Source organism: Tupaia chinensis, unplaced genomic scaffold, assembly GCF_000334495.1.
Source record: "Tupaia chinensis unplaced genomic scaffold, TupChi_1.0 Scaffold149666_1, whole genome shotgun sequence".
NCBI lineage: Eukaryota > Metazoa > Chordata > Mammalia > Scandentia > Tupaiidae > Tupaia > Tupaia belangeri.
Genome location: NW_006209511.1, coordinates 1,120,453 through 1,127,298, shown reverse-complemented (window position 1 = coordinate 1,127,298; position 6,846 = coordinate 1,120,453). Strand labels below are relative to the sequence as shown.

At 32.9% G+C, this 6,846-nt stretch overlaps 1 protein-coding gene across 4 annotated transcripts in view; it reads right to left on the bottom strand.

Moving 5' to 3' along the window:
* Positions 1-6,846, bottom strand: part of PDE1C (phosphodiesterase 1C) — a 385,889-nt gene that overhangs the window by 190,276 nt on the left and 188,767 nt on the right. The gene's annotated exons all lie outside the window — the stretch shown is intronic.

The following is a 6,846-nucleotide window of genomic DNA, read 5'->3' as shown; positions in this document are numbered from 1 at the left end:
AGCAGGCATAACCAGGAGTCCAGGCATAACCATTATGCCTTCTGCTGATCCCTATAGTTCTCATTTTTAAATGTGAAAAATGTATGTATGTGTATGAGAGACAGAGAAGGGAAGAAAGAGAGAAAGTACTCCACAGAAGGGCTAGGTTATACACAATCTTTTTTCTTCAAATTCTTCATCCCATCAGGATTTTGGGCACATCTGTTCACACCCAGTGTGAAGCCAGTGGGGCCAAGATCAGAACCCCTGTTGGCTATGTGGGATCCTATTTCCTCTGCACAGCACTTAACCACTGCACCAAGGGACCAACCTAGTTTGCCTTTTATAATAATGGCAAGCTAAAATTTACTGTATGAATCTATCTATCAGTTAATATATATGCAAATAATATATATCAGGAATGTACTTTGTCTAATATCTATACATTGTTTATGGGACAAAGACAAAAGCACAGTTATTTTTTATGTGTGTATTTATGAAGTACTATTACATTGTGAGTATCTTAGAATTTTCTGTAACAGACATTTATTTTCAACTTTAAAAAATTTACAAACTAAACTTTTTTTTATTGGTTCCATTATTTAATAAGTTCTTAAGATTTATATTACCAAGATGGTTAATTTTAAAACATGTTAATATAATGTACCAAATAAGTCAGAAGAAAAAGTCTATATGAGCTTTTCAACAGGTACTAAAAGCAAATGTGGATGCCAAGTGATGTGGTAATTAAGACTGCTAAGATACCACATGGCTGACTACATGGAGTGAGTTTCAGACCCAGAATCTTGAAAAATATGCTGGTTGCATGTATGTGCATGACCAAAACCTTGAGAGGAAAATAGAGGAGAGCAGATTGCAGTGTGGCCATTGCTCCGAGGGATGGATGAGTTCTCACTTTCCCTCTCTCTCAGTGTCTCTCTCCAATGAGTGCACATGACCTATGGCAAAATTTAAAAAAAAGGAAAGAAATTTGATAGAGTTTGAAATTTTTCCTGATTTAAAAAAATCATAGTAAATTAGTAATTTAATGACTTTTTAAATGATAAATAATATGTATTTGAAAATAATAACAAGGATTATATTTCATGAATAAACACTGAAATAAGTCCATTGGAGAATGGAATAAAACAAGGGTTCCCTTTAGAAGTACTTTATAGAAAAATGGTCAGAAATTATAATAATAAGAGGAAGAAAAAATGGAGGCATAAGGATTGTAAGAATAAAAAAATTCATTACTTTTAAATTTATGGAAAATATAATAAATCTTATTATAAACCAATAGAACCTATGAAGAAATTTATATGTTCATTAGTTGCAAAATAAATATACAAAAGGAATAACTACTCATTAAAGTTTCAGTATACTTAAAAATATTTTTTAAAAGTTCATTCAATATAGCAATCAAAAATGTATATCTAGGCATAAGTACAAAAAGAAATTATCTGGTTCCATATGAAAAATATTATAGAATTCTACTGTGAGATATGAATGAATATTAAACCAATTGAGACCCACATCATATTTCCAGATGGCAAAGTTTACTATTTTAGAGATATAAATTGTTTTTTCAAATTAAATTAAAAACTATAAATGTGTTACAGAACTTGAGAGCCTATTCTACAATTACTTTAGATGGCCAAACTTAAAAATATTTTGGAAATTTTTAGACAAAAATAATTTAAAGGAAAAGCAATTCTATATCTTCTCATAACAGATATAAAAATAAAAACACTATGGCATCATTGTCAATATAGTAAAAAAGAGTCTGTTAGAAGAAATAGAATTTTTAAGAAAAAATAATAAGTTATATATATATATATTTATATTATAAGTATCTAAAAATAAAGAAAAGTTTGGAAATTAGTATATAATGAATTTCACAAATAATTGTACAAAAAATTAAGACAAATGTATTTTTCACACCTTATGTCAAAATAGTTTCTAAATAGACTGAAGATTTTAATGTAAGAAAATGAAGTCATGCAAATACTCAAAATAAGTGTACAGTATATGTTTGCATAATTTGGAAGTGGGAAAAAGCTCTGCTAAGCATGCCATAGAGGCTTGCAAGCATAAAAGGAATAGACTAATACATTAAACAATCAAAAACATATAATTGGCCCAGCTGTGGCAGCACAATGGGCAATGCTGTTTGGTGAGCTGAGGCCACATGGAGGCCAGGGTTCCATTCTCTGTTCTCCCTAAAGAGCCAGATATGGAGGCCAGCAGGTGGCATAGTGATTAAGGTACTGGACTCCCATATGTTTAACCACAGTTTGCGTTCTGGACCTGGAGATTTGAAACTCATGCCAGGCATGTATGTGTGCGAACTGAAAATCCCAGGGAGAAAAGGGATTACATGTGGCCATCCCCCCTGTGGGGAGATTTCTCTCTCTCTCTCTCTCTCTCTCTCTCTCTCTGTGTGTGTGTGTGTGTGTGTGTGTGTGTGTGTGTGTGTGTGTTTGGCAATGCATGTATCCTATAGCAAAAATCTTTTTAAAAAAGAAAAAAGAGAGAGAGCCAGGTGTGATGGTGCATACCTATAATTCCAGCTACTAGGGAGACTGAGGCAGGAATATCTCAACACACGTGCACACACACACACACACACACACACACAACTAAAAATACAAAGGGCTTTAAATTAATTATGAAATAAGAAAGGTCTATTTATAGCATATTATAACAAATGATTATTTCTAAAAAATTTTTGAAATTAATAAACAACCCTCTTAGGGAAAATATACAAAGTAAACAAACAAGAGTAACTCAGAAAAAAAATATTAATGTCCAGTAAGTCTAGGAAATTGATGAGCCTCAGAAACACATTTAAAACTTTTGCTGTGATTTTATTTTATTTATTAAATTGGCTAGAATTATAAACAATAATAAAACTCAGTGTTGAAAAGCATCGGAGAAAATAGGTGGTCTCATATATTGTTGAAGGGACAATAAGTTAGTATGACCTTCTTGGGCAATTTGGCAATGTTTGTCAAAAACTTGAAAAATGTAGATACAGTTGAAATAATTTCTCTTCTAGCTATTCATCCTAATAAAAACAGCTTAAAATATTTATTTATAAAGGTTTTCATTATTATACTGTTTATGACAGCAATGATGAAAAACAATAAAATTTCCACTAAAGAGAAATTAAGAATTAAGACCAGTAAGTCTTAATTCTGAAATCAAAATGATATCGAGAGATATCCTATTTTTACAAATACACCATTTAATGCAAGGAAAACATAAGTTTCTGTTACTTATTGGAATATTTTATAGTCTCATATTTTATTTGGACAAATAAGCTTCATACGCTTTTGATCTATTTTCACTCCCACATGTTGTCTTTAAAATAATTGAAGCTAAAAGAATCTATATGATTCAACAATCAGAATTCTATTGTGTATTATGGTAAAAACTATAATCTTTCTTAAGAAAGTAATCATTAACTAGAATTAAAGCACGAATAATAAAGTGATTTTTTTTTTATAAAACCATCCCATTCCCTTAAAAAAATGATTTTTTCCAAAAAAAAGATTTTGAAAGGAAAATGAAACTACAAATTCCAGGATCATTGGATATTACAAAGAAATTGCTTCTAAAGGGTAAAGTCTATCTTGCCCTTGAAAACGAACGAACAAAAATGGACACAGCTATGATGGTGCAGGCAGTGGGGCTCAACTTAATGCTGGAGCCACAGTAGGGAGGTCCCAGGGTTTGGATCCCTGTTCAAGCTGAGCACAACAGGTGCACTCGTGATCCCAAATGGCTGAAGAGTTGGGAGAGGATATCAACATGATCAACATGATAGAGCCCTGTATATGGACTGGGAGGGGGAGTTCTTGTCTCTCCGTGTGTGTGTGTGTGTGTGTGTGTGTGTGTGTGTGTGTGTCTGTCTCTCTATATTCTCTCATGAAAAAAATTATAGAAACTTCAACAGAAAAATATTTGAATAGATGTGTAATTACCAAAATTCTTAATAAATTGTCTTTTATTTCCCCCTAGGAAATAGAGTCAAGAGATATCCTATTTTTACAAATATGCCATTTAATGCAAGGAAAACAATTTAAAAAAACATGAACACTGCTGATAAATTAATTCAGTCAACAATGAGTTCTAGAGATCCAACTTTTCATACACCCCAGTGAATTGTAAATGTCACACAAATACCACAAAGTCAAATTCTTAGATCAATTCCTGCACTAATATGTATTGTACAACCTGTATAACCTGTCAATCTGAGTACTATCTACTCCAGTCAGACTTGGATGATGTAATAATTTAAAATTTTTAGTGTATGGATAGTGTATTCTTTTGCCAACCTTCAAAGTGAGGAGCCTGGAAAGGGAAGATAGTTTCCTTATGGGAGATTTCTCCAAACATATCAGTCTGAGTCACACAGGAAAACACTGGGTCAAACTCATTTATTATTACAATCTAATCATGTTTTACAGCTGCTCATGAGACGTCTAGGAAATTGCATTTACAACTTTAATCAAAGGGCCAACATTTATGCTTATTTAATAATCAGTTTTTCTTTGGTTCTCTCTACCATTGAGATAAATATGATTGAAACAAGAAAGGAAGCCATCATTTCCTTCTTAAACTTATTCTGACCTTCAGTCTTGGTTTCCCTATTTATAACTGCACATTCACAGAACTTAGCAAAGAACTTAGGCTCTTAAGAAAACCCAGACAGAGCGAAGATTTTCTTAGTAATTTGCACAACCTTCCTAGCGCACAAAAACACAGAGTGCTGTTCATATTGTCTTCGGATATGCGTACTAACCCAGGGCAGAAGCTAAAGGCCACTGGATTGATGCAGGACTAGGCAACAGGAAGATAAATTATCTTAACTCTTGGCTTGATAAGCAACAGAGAGAAGTATAAAACAAAAGCAAAGAGAAATAAATTTAAGGAATTACTAGTTTTAAGAAAATCTTGGTTGGATCATATAGATTTTTTAGTTCAAATTATTTTAAAGACAACATGTGGGAGTGAAATTAGATCAAAACAGATCTCAATAGAAGACTTTAGCATTCTTAGTAGGGGGGAAACAATGGATCCAGATTTGGAGACATAGGCCTTACAACATGACATTGGAAGCAAATCACTGAAGGTGAAAAACTCATGTACAATTAAAGAAATCTCTCTTAAATTTAAGGTCTTAGAACAATTATTAATTTAGTAGATTCTTCAGAATCTCCTAAATGGAGATATCACATCTCCACTCATTAATTTTTTAATCTAACTCCAGTGTGTCTAGACACTTAAATAAATGTTGAGCAAGCAGATTTTCATATAATTCATTTTTATGAATAATTATTTATTATCATTATTTTTTTATTTGACCAGAGATACACACACACACACACATAGAAAGAGTGAGGAAGCAAGCTGCCAGATCCAGGACTCAAACTGTGACTGGCCACACAGGAGTCCAGCACCCAAACTCCATGCCAAACACCTGCTGGCCCCCTACATATAATTCTTATCCTACTGATCACTGACAAGTACTACTACCATGCACTGTATGAACTGCTAAGAATAACTAAGATTCTTTCCAACATTTACTGACTTTCCATAATTTCTCTGAGAAATAACAACTCAATAAAGGTCTCATTAAAACTCATCTGAATCACAGTGAATAACATTAATATTTAAATAGTAAGTTATGCCTCTTATCCTTTCTGTTTTATGTCTATAATGCATTAACTTTAAATGGTTTATGGAAAAGATATAGATGTCATGTGAATTAACCATATTTATTATTGATATGATTTTACCATCATAAACTTGAAGCATATTAATTAGTAGTTAAATGTATAAGGGCACTTCAAAAAGTTGTGGAAAAATGGAATTAAAGTATGAGCTTATTTTGGTACATAGAAGTTTTTATATCCTTGCATCTTTTTTCTCATAATATACATGTTTGGAGAACTTTTGGAAGATGCTTAGTACCACCTAATTATCATTCAATTGAAAGACTTGGTAAAAATATGGTAGATTTTATTAAACATTTTATCCTGAACATACAGGAGGCTGAATACTATATTAGATATTGAGAAGAAGCTGGGCCTTCAGAAGAAGGTTCCACATGGCTCCAACAAGCTAGATTTTTCAGGCAATGAAGATTTTCTACTGATAATTCAGCCTCCAACAAACGAGCTAGCGGCTGAATTTCTGGAATTTGAAAGAAACAAACCATCCATCAGATGACAAGAAATCACTGCCGGATAACGAGAAATATGGGAAAACGAGAAAATATCTCTGCTCCAAGGGAAAAGAGTAACTCTTCTTCATCCACAAGCGGTTTTTTCGGTTCAGTGAAAATCATGGAAATGTCGGATAAGGAATTCAGATCATTCATAATGTCAAAGCTAATAGAGATGGAAAAGAAGAGAGATAATGAACTGCTAAAGAGAAAGGAGAAAGAAGTTGAAGAGTTCCAGGAGATGAGGAAATTCTTGCAAGATCTAAAAACACTTTACAAAAGACTCAAACGGAACTGCTAGAGATTAAGTCTATAATACAAGAAGTCAAAATCTCCCTTGAAAGTATTAAAAGCAGACTAGATCATTCAGAAAATAGAATCTCAGATGTAGAAGAGAAAATACCTGGCCTAGAAAAATCCACCACAAAGACTGAGAAAATGGCCCAAAAGTTTGAGAATAATATACGAGAAGTACTAGATACCATTAAATGTCCAAATATCCAGATAACTGGCATTCCAGAAGGTGAGGAGACCCATAAGGGCATTGATAATCTATTCCCTGAAATCCTGCAAGAAAACTTTCCAAACCTAGAGAGGCATTCGAAGATCCAGTCCCAGGAAATACAAAGGAC